This window comes from Xyrauchen texanus, chromosome 23, assembly GCF_025860055.1.
Source record: "Xyrauchen texanus isolate HMW12.3.18 chromosome 23, RBS_HiC_50CHRs, whole genome shotgun sequence".
NCBI lineage: Eukaryota > Metazoa > Chordata > Actinopteri > Cypriniformes > Catostomidae > Xyrauchen > Xyrauchen texanus.
In genome coordinates this window covers 20,912,295-20,926,274 of record NC_068298.1, presented here as the reverse complement: position 1 = coordinate 20,926,274, position 13,980 = coordinate 20,912,295, and the positions used below count along the sequence as shown (strand labels likewise).

General features: G+C 36.5%; 1 protein-coding gene across 1 annotated transcript in view; it reads right to left on the bottom strand.

Annotated features, from left to right (window-relative positions):
- Nucleotides 1-12,960, bottom strand: part of si:dkey-237h12.3 (teneurin-3) — a 197,961-nt gene extending 185,001 nt beyond the window's left edge. The window contains exon 1 of the mRNA XM_052089353.1: nt 12,692-12,960. The gene's annotated coding sequence lies outside the window, so the exon portion shown is untranslated. The remainder of the gene's footprint in view (nt 1-12,691) is intronic.
- Between the last annotated feature and the right edge of the window lie 1,020 nt (nt 12,961-13,980).

Sequence of the window (13,980 nt, the reverse complement as noted above, 5' to 3'; positions counted from 1 at the left end):
TGAAGTTTAAAAACCCTGACCTTGAACTTGCTTCGCTGTCTCCTCACACCTCCATTGCCCCAAACGAAGAGCTTTTTACACCATTATACCGTGATACAGCTGTATTTTTTGTGACGGTTATCATACAGTGGTCATTTAGCGTAGGTTTTTGCTAATAAAGTTGATATATAACTACAAAAGAATTGCTGCTTGGGAGTGGGTTGCTGCAGACAAAATGCATCCAATAAAGTAACTTGATGCAGTAAGATGCCAATTCTCTGTCCAATTTCTTGAAAATGCCTTGGTGGTCATTAATGGCATGATTTCACCATAGGAAGGGAGAAATCCTGATTATTATTTAATACAGTGTACACAGGGTTGGGAGGGTTACTTTTGAAATGTATTCCACTACAGATTACATGCTGTAAAATATAATTTGTAATGTATTCCTTTAGATTACTCAAGGTCAGTAATGTATTCATTCAAGTCCTAAGAGCTGGATCTTGTTGTGTCTAAAATATAGAATTATTAAATAAACAAAGTACAAGGTAACGGTGAAAACAAAGGAACAAAGAAAACATCCATTATGGGAAAACAAAGGAACAAAAGGAAACATCTATGATGGACACTGGTACTACATGGGAGGTCAAAACACATAACAACTGACAAAAGGTAAAACATACATCAAGGCAATATATACACACAGATACAAGGTAAAATGAAACACAGGTGAGAAACAATGGGAAACAACTGGAAGTGATCAGAGCAGGGGATTTTGGGAAGTGTAGTCTGTGGGGAACAGATGACAGAGGCAAAACACAGGGCACACAACAGTGAATTGTAACACTTCTTCAGCACTGGAAGATTTTTTCACTTGTTTTGTCAATAAAAACTCTGTCAGTACAATAAGCCAAAATACACGTTTAAAATACATTCCATGAAAAACCTAAATATCTTACGCAGTGTTGTTTCCAAAACAAGATCAATCAAATTGATCTTGTTTTAATGATTTTTAGATATTTTTACAGGAAAACAATAAAAAAATTATAATCAAGAATACTAGAAAAAATGTATTATGATCCAACGTGATTTTTTTTTATAAACAAATATGAACGTGCCTGGTAACATGTGCATGTACAATGGCTAGAAATAGCATTTTAGCTTAGCGTAAAGCTGACAATTTACACAAGGTTTATTTCTATTTCTTCTGCTGCAAACTTCTCTGTCTGCTCGTATGAATGTAACACATCATAAGAAAGTGTTTCACCGCTGTTCAAATGCACTTTGGATCGCATCATTTATAAGTATAAATGTTTTCCATCTGAAAGGACTAAATATTAAATGAAACAAATGACAATAAAAGTAATCTCTTCAGTAATCAAAATACTTTTTGAATGCAACTGTATTCTAATTACCAATTATTTAAATTGTAACTGTAATGGAATACAGTTACTTATATTTTGTATTTTAAATAAGTAATTCCATTACATGCATTCCGTTACTCCCAACCCTGAGAGTACATAATACATTTCCTGTGGTAGTCTGAAAAACAGCAGTTGTTAACATCTACGGAAGCTACACTGTTTATTTATGCCAATAATTATATAGTTACAACTTAACATTCTGCATATAAAGGTGAGTACAAATTAAACATCTCATGTTGTGCTTGGGTACTAGCAAAGTTGATTTCTCCTGTGTTAGCATCTCATTAGGATGAATGACAATTTAATTGAAACAAATCAAGTCTTATCAAAATCATTTTAATGTCTGCATCAGCAGTGTCCTCCATTTCCATAATTTTACTCCTTTCTTCTATGTCTGAATGTTTTTTAAACCCTTCAGTCTAAATATATGAATCAGCCTCCACAGCCCCGCAACCAGTCACTAAAGTTCACTCCACGATACTAAGTGCACATAGCCCAAAGAAATACAGAACCCCTCTCTCCATCATCGCCTCCCACCCCACCCGTTCTGGGCTTTAGTGTGGCCACCACCACCGACAATAGCTTGCTTTGACAGCTTTGCATAATTCATGCGTTGCATTGCTCTCCCTGAGCCCAGCCCTGCTTCCAGTCACTCGCTCACTGTGAGACAACGGAAAAAATGCAGACAGGAAACAAAGACACGCTTCCATTAGCCAGTGCCTGTTCCCACACTACACTGCTGCACTCTGGTATAGTGCCACTATTGTCTGGGGGTCGTCGTTTTCACCACCCCCGCATCACGGTGGAGATGCGACGCAGCAGACACAGATGTGCACAGGCCTGAAGGAAGACACATCTACTTGTGTTCTTCTTTTTCAGTATTCATGACCTCAAGGCTGTGCTTTTCTTGGACTTGAATCATTTGGAGTAAGAGGCATCCTTATTGTTGAGCGTGGCCTATTCTGGTAGAACTGTAATATTATGATGTCCTAAATGATGATGTAAAACTAATAACTTGTTTCTTGGAGATCTCTAACTTTTAATTATTGCACTTTCGCAATTAAAGGAGCATAGTAATTCCTTCATTAGAATGTAGTGTTGTCACGGTACCAAAATTTCAGTAGTCGGTACCAATACCAGTGAAGTTTCACAGTACTCGATACCATTTTCGGTACCAAAGCAAAACACAAAAACAGGTTACTAAACAACACTATTTTAATAACAAAGTCTACAAAACATTAGCAGCAGAACTAAGAACAAAAATATGCCATTGAGCAACACTTTAATTTAAAAATATTATTTTTTTAATTATAACAAAACTGAACAATGTATGCTTAAAGTATTTTTGAACATCTTATATAAGATTTGCTTCAACTTTTGCAACTTTTAATTTAAAATTTTACCAAGTTCTAAAAAACAAAACCTAAATAACAAGCATACAATAGAATGAATAAAAAACAATTTCCAAACTAATGTGCAAAGTGCTCTCTTATTAATAAAGCTGCATTTTGCCATTTTTCTTCATGATAAGAAATGCATATGGACATATATATATATATATATATATATATATATATATATATATATATATATATATATATATATATATATAGATATAGATATAGATATTATGATTAAATAAATTCTAATCTAGCTGCATTAAGGGATTAGCGTCCCCAAGGCAGAGTCTATCTCAGCCGGGTGCAGTTTCAATCTCTCCCCCTTATATCGAACATTCGCTTAACTTACAGAAGAGGCACCGACCACACAGAGAAATGCCAGTTTCTGAGTTTATTGTTATTAACATGATCTGCTTCTGTATTATTTGAAGCATTTTCTGCATTTAAGATGTAACACCGGGATGTTTCCTTTAAAGAGCTCCGCCTCCGCTTATTCCACAACGGTACATGCTTCTGAATGTACTTTTTTTTATAATTCCCTAATACACTGGGATCTACGTAAAATAAACTGTGAAAGTTTAGAGTGCATCTGGACTGATCTGCGTAATTCTTCCTCCATCAGGCGTGAACTGCTGCTCTCACGCGTCATTGTTACAGTTTATTGTGATTTCATGTTACGTTAGATGAGATCAAACGACTATTCAACAACGAACATTTTTCTCGTCAATTTTGTATTTTCGACGATGTCGATAATGTCGACTAAACGTTTCGGCCCTAATGCAAATGATAATATGCTTTTAAACTCACCTGCTTTATGTGCTTGAATAAATCCGGGTGTCTGTCTTTCATGTGCTTTATTAAGTTTGATGTGTTTCCTCCTTTTGTCAGAAAATTGCGAGAGCAGCGTTTACAAATAGGTTTATGCTGATCTATGATGTTTCCCTAACCTATGAATTTCCAAACCTGGCTTTTTCCACTTTTATTTTCGACAAGATTCAGTTGAGACTCCACAGCAGCTTTGCTTGTCGTCATCTTTTGCTTGTTGTGAGCATTCGAAACTTGGCGTCGGGTAGACCCCGGTACCTCCAGTAATTCTGGTATCGTAAATAATTTTTTGTTTGAGTACCGACTTGGTACCAGAGTTTTTGATAACACTATTAGAATGTGTTTCATCATGTGCCATAAATTGATGAAAAAAAAGTTTTACAATTCTCCTCGTGTCAGCATTTGAAGAGGTCATGATAGCATACTCAAGAGTACAGAGATCACAGCTCTTACAAAAAAAAAACATTACACTGAAACGTCTCACACGGCAGCATCATGGGCTTTTTTCCTCACTCCCTCAGTTCTAAAAATCCGAAACTCTACAGATATGGGTCTGCAGCTCTATGATTCACAGGAGTCTGAAATTGCCCACAAACAAGATGAAAATACTGTTTGTGTGTGTGCGTGTGTTCCAATATATCTGTAAGAGAAAATATTGTATGTATAAATATATAATATGTATTAAAAAAACATTTAATAGAATTTTGGTCACATTTTTGCTGATTAAAAATGTCAAAATCCATGTATTCCATCAATAAATATGATTTATTATATTCCATTTATATATTTTCTTAAATGTTTATTGTTTACATGTATAATTTGTACTATTTACAATAGTTACATTGATTTGTAGAACAGGTGCTCAAACAGTACTTTTTTAACAATACCGGCAGTTTAGAGAGCATCACAGAAGTGTTAAGGTTGAGTGTATATTAACGAGAGCTTCTTTACTGCATTTATGCTATGGTTGATTTTAGTTTTGCACCGATCAGGAAATTTGAGGCCGATACAGATCTCTGATTTTTGAATACTAAGATCGGCTGATCTCAAAAAAATCTTTAAAGTGCCTTTTGCCACACTTTTGCAAGTAATATTGAGCCGTTTGTTCATGATACCTAATGCATTCATTAATGTTAACAAATGGAACCTTTTTATACATTTACCAAAAATTATATAAATTACATGAATTGCTAACATTTATTTGTTTTGAAACCATTATGAATAGTTCTGTTGTCAATATCAAAAGGTCATTGTGCCATACTGTTAAGCAGTAAACACCATTAGAGCATCACATACAGCGGAGATACGTTCAAAAATATGAAAAATATATTCATTACGAGCTTTACAACTGCACCAATGAGAAATAATTTTTTTAATTATTTGTTTACAGTCTTTGGCATTTTGCTGTAACACAAATCACAAATTATTAGGCAAATACATGAAGACGCAGTGCCGTTATGGTTAAAATGTAATTGCTGTTATCAGTGGTAATGTGACCACCATTAATCTGATTTAAATTGGGATCCTCACAGAATAGCACTGAGATGAGTGACTGATGAGATATTGAGAGCACCTGGAGAGCCGCATGTTTGATTGACACCGCGAGTGAGCATACTGAAGGGAGTGAAGCTGAAAGTGCTCATGATCGCTCAAACAGTCTCTATCGCTCAACATGTCTGATTGTCACGACTCACATTACATCACGTATCAGATTTATATACTGTGACAGGGCAGAGGCCGGGGCCGGGTCGTGATTCTACACACCCGGCCCCTTATCAGGCTAATCAAGCCTCCGGGAGGGATAAAGGCCGACTGCGGACGGTGGTGCGAGAGAGAGAGAGAGAGAGCGTTTACGGGCAGCTGTCCGTCATATGTGTGTGTTTGTGTCTTTTGGTTCAGTTTTATATTAAAACTATTATTTTTAGGAGTGGTGGTGGCGTAGTGGGCTAAAGCACTGAACTGGTAATCAGAAGGTTGTAGGTTCGATCCCCACAGCCACCACCATTGTGTCCTTGAGCAAGGCACTTAACTCCAGGTTGCTCCGGGGGGGATTGTCCCTGTAATAAGTGCTCTGTAAGTCGCTTTGGATAAAAGCGTCTGCCAAATGCATAAATGTAAATGTAAATGATTTATATTGTCAAGCCGGTTCTCGCCTCCTCCTTTCCATTATTCGCTTTACATATGTTTATTTGTTGTTTAATTCGTTTTTATACCCGTTTGCAGTCGCTTTATCCTCGCCGTGCTCACAGTGCAGCAAGTATACCTATCCTACTACCTTAATGACTCTAGAAAATCTTAATATTAATATTCATACACATATAAATCATACACATTTTTAAAAACAAACGAAAGCATAGTCATCTGAATAACAGCATGTCTGAACGTTTACATTTGCGAATACTTAAAATTGCCAACAATTCACCCTCCAGAGTCCACACTGTCATGCATCAAGGGTTAAAAATGCGCTCATTTATTAGAGTAGCAGTGTATGTGTGATTCCCTGCATGCTTCTAAAAAGATCGTCCCTGATTCTAGGCACGATCGCCAAACACAGATTTAAGACGAAGATCGGCAAGACATTATTAATTGAAAAATTTAGTTTGGATCTCATCTTTGGCCACTCAATCACTGTTGAGTTAAATCTAAACATTTCCTAGCAAGTGGCTTAACACAGACATTTTAGTTATGTAGCGCAAAATTTGGTCACATATGACTAATTTACTTGCATTGTAGAGGGTTGCCACTTTGATAAAGTTTGTGAATAAAACAAAATATAAGATTCTCTTACATGTCATAGGCCTACAAGTAATTGTTAACATCCATTTTAATTTGCAAATTTTTTTGTGGGTTACAGTACTCAACACAAAATTACTTGAAAATGCACATCCTTTGTTCAAATGATTTATGATGCAATATGATTGAATATAACATTTATTAGGCCTATATATATCATATTCATATTTATTTTAATTACTCTAAATTACAATTCTCTGTTGTAATTTATTTGGGGGCTTTTCTTTTTTTCAGCAGCATAAGCATTCAGCAGCAAACAAACCTTATCACACCACAAAATAAATCTGAATTAAAATGAATACTCCATCCTTGACTGAATAAAAAAATTATCTATTTAATTTAATTACAGAATATTACTTGCTTGTCTGATGAGTGCCATATCGTCCTGCATTTCTCAACCCATTTCTCATTTTATACCCTTTCTCTCTTCAATTCCTGTTCTCATATATGGCATTATCCTTTGACCTTTGTCATCTCTGTAGGACAATAATGTAAATCCCTTGGTTCCAGAGCTAAGGCAGTTTGGAAGAGAGATACTGGCGAGTTTCATTGCCTGGTTGGCTCACTTCCTGCCTGTGGCAAATCATAGGCTGCCTCCAACACAGCAGGAGGCAGGCAAGAGAGCTCCACAGCAAAATGGAGAGTGATGTGGGAGGGTGGGTGTTGAAGGGAAAGCGAGAGAAAGAGAAGGGTAGAAAATTAAGGACTGATAAAAAGGAAAACAAGGATTTTATAGGGGTTTGAAAAGTGTACTTTTCCAAGGCTGCCAAGTCTGTCATGGACTTTAGGACATCTAAAGCTCAAGACACACCATGATTGTGTCTTAAAGCAATTTGCTTTCACACACACACACACACACACACACACACACAAAATCAACATGCATGACCAGAAATGCACACAAGCACTTCCTAGATGCTACAAAAAAAGACATACACTGGTGGCCAAAAGTTTGTAATAATGTGATTTTGCTGTTTCAGAAAGAAATTGGTGCTTTAATTCAAATTTAATTCTGACATTCAACTGTTCACAAAGTATAGTCAGGACATTACTGATGTAAAAAACAGCACCATCACTCCAACACCTTATCCTTGAGTAATCATCCTAAATTGCTAATCTGGTACTAGAAAATCACTTGCCATTATATCAAATACAGTTGAAAGCTATTTGGTTTATTAAATGATGCTTAACATTGTTTTTGACATGCACAAGATTGCCAGCACAAATCACCGAATACTAACGGGTAGTTGGACATTTATCTCCAGTGACAAAACAAGTGTTTAATTCAAATTCAGGTGACCAAATATGACAAAACACATCTATTTGAATACGTTCCCGTTGATTGTTACCAAACTAGGTTTTCGACATTGTTTTTGAGTTACCACAGTATGCAATAGATTGGTATGTCTTAAGTTCAATATTAGGTAAAAAATGGCAAAAAAGAAACTCTAGAAACTCGTCAGTCAATCATTTTGAGGAATGAAGGCTATATAATGCTTGAAATTGCCAAAAAACTGAAGATTTCATACAAAGGTGAACACTACAGTCTTCAAAGACAAAGAACAACTGGCTCAAACAAGGACAGAAAGAGATGTCGAAGGCCAGATATACAACTAAACAAGAGGATAAGTACATCAGAGACTCTAGTTTGAGAAATAGATGCCTCACATGTCCTCAGCTGACAGCTTCATTGAATTCTATCCGCTCAACACCAGTTGCATGTGCAACAGTAAAGAGAAGGCTCAGGGGTGAAGGCCTTATGGGAAGAATTGCAAATAAAAAGCCACTTTTGAAACAGAAAAACAAAAAGAAAAGGTTAGAATGGGCAAAGAAACAGACATTGGACAACTGATAATTGGAAAAGAGTGTTAAGGATCTTAACCCCATTGAGCTTTTGTGGGATCAGCTAGAATGTAAGGTGCCTGAGAAGTGCCCGACCAGACAGCCACATCTATGGCAAGTGCTACAGGAAGCGTGTGGTGAAATGTCACCTGAGTATCTGGACAAACTGACAGCTAGAATACCAAGGATCTGCAATGCTGTCATTCCTGCATGTGGAGGATTATTTTGATGAGAACTCTTTGAAAAGGTTCAGGAAAATAAAAAAAATGTTAATAGTAATGTTTCATGTTATTAATGTCCTGACTATACACTGTGGTCCGTTGAATGCCACTTTGGTGAATAAAAATACCAATTTCTTTCCATAAGAGCAAAATATGTACATTATTCCAAACTTTTGGCTGCCAGTGTATATATGTTAAAGATAAAACTGTAATGGCAATATATCATACTAAATCATCAAAGTGTCATGTAAAGATGGATGCGCTTGGAAGCAATCCATCACAATTCTGTACTAGTAAGCATATTTCATAAGTGTGAACCACGATGCACAGGAGACCTCAGCTGACATTTATTTCAGCATGCCACACATTAAAAGATTGTTTGACATTGAAAATACCCTGCTTCTTTTTATATGATAAATTAGATTTGATATATCATTAGACAAATATGCAGAAATTACAAATTCCAAAGATTAAATTTTGATTAATTGATTAAATTTCAAGAATGTGCTCAACGATACACAAAAGCTAGATACTACTTTTCAACTACAATAGTAATGGTAATAGCTTGTTTACTTTATAAAGGCCAATGTCTTTGCCCAATTACAGTGAAGTAGCTTCTTCTAAAGTCCTTGGACTGCGTGTGTGTGGGCAGGTTTGGGTGGTTTACGAGGATTTTTGTTTAGGTTACAATCTGGTAATTACAAGGGTTTTATGCTATAAATGTGGTTTATGAGGACAATTCTAGAGTCCCCATAATTTAAATCGATTAAAAAAATATGTTTTTTTGAAAATGCAAACATGCCGAAAGTTTTTTGTGAGGGTTAGGTTTAGGGGTAGGGTTAATCTATAGTTCATACAGTATAAAAATCATTATGTCTATGAAGAGTCCTTGTAAGGATAGCTGCACCAACATGTGTGTGTGTGTGTGCGTGTGTGTGTGTGTGTGTGTGTGAGCGTGTATTTATCACTTTGTGGGGACCAAATGTCCCCATAAGGATAGTAAAACCCGAAATATTTGACCTTGTGGGGACATTTTGTCGGTCCCCATGAGGAAAACAGCTTATAAATCATACTAAATTATGTTTTTTGAAAAGGTAAAAATGCAGAAAGTTTTCTGTGAGGGTTAGGTTTAGGGGTAGAGTTAGGTTTAGGGGATAGAATATAAAGTTTGTACAGTATAAAAACCATTATGTCTATGGAAAGTCCCCATAAAACATGGAAACACAACATGTGTGTGTGTGTGTGCGTGCGTGCGTGCGTATCCTGATTTGTCCTATACTCAGCTGTAGCGGCAAGCCAATTTTAAATGACACTAGTTTAAAGAGTAATCAATATGTGTAAAGCCTTGTTGATGTGCTGAAGTCCACAAGGGAAATCAGATATCAATTTAGCCATAGGATCCTGTAACTGTAACTGTAGACAAATAGTGCTTTGTATGACATCTCCAATTATTTTACAGTGCCTTTAAATTGATTAGCCATTAATTCTCTGAAGTGTTAAAACTGTGTTGCATTGAGTATATATTGAGCAAGATCCACTTGTGCTTGTCTCTTGGCATGTATGCTTGTTTGTTAAAGCTTTGTTAGTTGAAGCGTCTAATGACTTAAAAGGGGATAAACCTCATGTAAACTGCATGGACGGATATCAGCCAAGGATGGTTTCCAAACCCACCATTATTTAAAAAAAATTAAAATAAAATCCAATTTACTAACAATTTATTGAACAATATTTTTGGAGAGATGATAAATCAGATAAATCCTTTACAGGCAGTGATAAACTGGACAATGTTAAGCCGACAGATATCAGGTCTGTCCACTGTGATTATGCAGAATAAATACAGTGTAAATGTGATACGCAGAGCCTGCCATGCATGCAGTGTGTGTTTGTCAGGGTACATTAACCTGCGCCTGTTTGCTTAGCACTGTTGAAATAGGCAACGATGGCTGAGCTACTTTCACACACCCTCACACACATACAGTCTCTCACTGTGCTGGACAGAAAAAGCGAACTCACTGGGAGTGTTCAAGCAGATAAACAAATATTGAATGAAGTGACCAGGATGCTCCTATTCAATAAACTATCAAAAGTGGCATAGTGGCATTGACTAGTCCTTCAGAGCAAACATTTTTCAAACAAACAAAAATGAAAAAAATTAAATCATTTATAGATGTACTGCCAGAGACTGAGCAGTCAAATGGCAATGAAATAATCTGAATGTGTCCCTCAGTCTGCAAGACTGACTACGGTAACATCATCTAAGAGGCCTGTCATTTATTTTCATTTTAGGATATCTTGAAAGGCTCTTAATGGCGAAGCATATTAAACCACTTCTTTGAGGTTTATGGATCCACTATGCAATGATGTATGCTAAATAAAAGGGCCACCGGATTTCTGTTTACTGTACGCTGATTGAATCGTGCATGGCTAAATGCAACACCTTTTACTTCATTGAAGACTGACTTTGACATTGCTACATATTTTAATTTGCTCTGAGTGTTATCTGAACGAGTTGCTACGTTAAAAGTCTACAACAACATATCTTCCTGTCTGAATATGTGATACATGAGATACAATATATTCTAAATAAGCAACTGACACTGATTACTTTAACACCCCCTCCTCTTTCACCCCCCAATCCATCAATGTGTATTTTTCTTAATCAGATGATGATGCAGCCACATGCTTTCTTTGCAATCAGGAGTCGACAGTATGTTCCAAATGACCTCTAATTTCAACAGCTACCGGAAACCAGTCAAATCCTAACATGATGAACTGGCTTAGAATTTGTTGGGCATTAACTCTGCATTGTCTTATTCACACACACACACACACAAAAAGAATGTGAATTTACAGATTTATGGAACGTGAATCTATAAATCAACCAGCCAATCATTCTGTTCTTTATCATGGTCGCGATTAACAAAACAAAACCAAAATGGCAGGCCTGTGTTGTTAGATCCTTTTCCGGTCAACATAAATCCCAATGTTTGATCTCAATGCAGTTTTTCACATTTTTCTGTCTGCTTTTCTCCAAAGCAAGAGCTGAGTCAGTTTCAGTTGCAAAACTGAAACAAGAGGACTGTGAGCAATGTTTCATTGAGTCTGTGGTAACAGTTTACAGCTAAATGAATCAAAGTCGATGCAAAAAGCTATACACTTTAGCTAAAACAACAACTAATGGGTCAATTATAGAACTGGCTAAATGTGATTGTGTAAATCTTCTGTTTCTGAGTCTTATATTGTGAGTATAAATATAAGCTATGTTGAACTGATATCTTAAGTAATGTCATTTACAATGAGTGCCCTTGGTGACAAATGTACAATTACTGATAAGCTCATCAACATGTACAAGTACCCTATAAGACAATAATGTAACTGTGACCACGTTTAATATGACTTTTAAATGAATCCAGTTATTCCTTTCAACTAGAGCCCTTGTGTAAGCCCAGGATTATATTGGCATTTGGCAAGACTAGTAAAATCTGGACTTCAGAATAACAGTTTCTCAGTTCTCATACTAAAGGGGACACTGAAAAGATGCTCAGTTAAATTGGTCTCCTGACTAGGCCTGTAACTGAAATTGTGATCTCTTTATCATGATTCACCGCTGCTTCATTTCACGAGGAAGTGAACGCGTGGTGGTCCAGAGTCAGGTCACTCGAAAGACCCAGCAAGGAGCACTTTACATGATTATAACGACTGACTTTAATGAATACAGCGACCTAGTTTGGTAACAATCAACGGGAACGTATTCAAATAGATGTGTTTTGTCATATCTGGTCACCTGAATTTGAATTAAACACTTGTTTTGTCACTGGAGATAAATGTCCAACTACCCGTTAGCATTCATTGATTTGTGCTGGCAATCTTGTGCATCTCAAGTACAGAAAAGCCCTCAATCCACGCATAAACTATTCTATTAGCAAAGGTTATCCAAAGGTTGCTATATAAGTTTGTGTTTGGTTACAGTAGGCGCGCAGCCCGGCCAAATTCAAGCCTGAATGAAGGCAAATGACAGGTGCAAACGGTTCAGTAAATGACTCGCTACTTTAAAGGCTGTACGCGTATTCATTACAGCCAGTCTAACTAGCAGAGAATGCCCAATGCTGCAAATTATTGTCAGAGGTTTACCAACTACATTTCCGTGCAAGTAAACCCACGTTAAAACAAATACCCTGACCCGAATAATTCAGACACGGTTTCTCACCTCGTACAACTCGGTTTAGATCCTCGTTGCCGTAGAACGAAACAAAAAACTTTACTGTAGGTATCCAAACTTAATAATAAGCAGCAGTTGTGAGATGAGGTAAAATAACGGTTAGGACGATAAATTTCCCGCAGTCACGCCTTCTCGCGCCCCTCACGAGACACCCACAGAGTGCTCCAGCGCGGGGGAAATTCCTCTGCAACCGACCAGCCTCACACTCTTTGTAGATAACGGGACAACGATCTGAACCCAGCGAAACCAGAAGCACTATGTCCAGAACCACATACAACGATAGTTCTACTTAGAGCCAAATACTCTATGTAGCACTCTTCTGTTCTTCCTGTGTGTGTGTGTGTGTGTGTGTGTGTGTGTGTGTGTGTGTGTGTGTGTGTGTGTGTAGAGAGAGAGAGAGAGAGAGAGAGAGAGAGCGAGAGAGAGAGAGCGAGCTGCGGCGCTGATGAGAGGGGTCGTTTGGTCGGGGTCCGCGCGCGATAGTGAGTCAGTGTCATTAACTGCACGAGCCAGGCTGAATGCGACAAGAACTGAAAAACAAAAGCTTTGTCGTGTTTTCTTTAAAAAAAAAAATAATAATAATAATAATAATAATAATAATATATATATATATATATATATATATATATATATATATATATATATATATATATATATATATATATATATATATAAAATATACATTTATATGAGTATGCACTAAAGTATTATACACGAAAAACACAAGTCTCATAAATAGATCAAAACTAGCCAAAAATAAGTAAGAAGTTGCACAAACTTATTTAGCATTCATCACAGATATGGGTATTTTTGGAAACTTAAAAGATAATGTGCAATATTTCATTTAAAAACTCCCAATTGAGACCTATAACTTTCAACATACTAATCCCATGCATTGTTCTGGACAAATGTTTGGTATTTTATTGTGGTATTTTACATGGTCATAACGTAGCCTACGTTATTCCAATGTACTTTTGTAGGCCTACCTGTATAAAACAAAATAAGAAAAAGTGGGTCATGATATTAATCATCTCGGGTATGCTAAGAACTCTTGTGTTAAGAATGTTGTTTAAAAGCAAAATTCCAAATTGTGAATATCTACAAATAAAAAAAAGGGGTACTTTTTTGAGTTAAACAAAAAAACATGATTGTTTGCTCTTGCCTGATGGCACTTGGTTTGATTGACTGTGGATTCCTTTGGGGGGAAAAAGTTAATTTTGCTTTAGTTAATTAGCTAGTTAATTAGCAGTGCAGATGGTAATGGTGTGGTCTTTTCC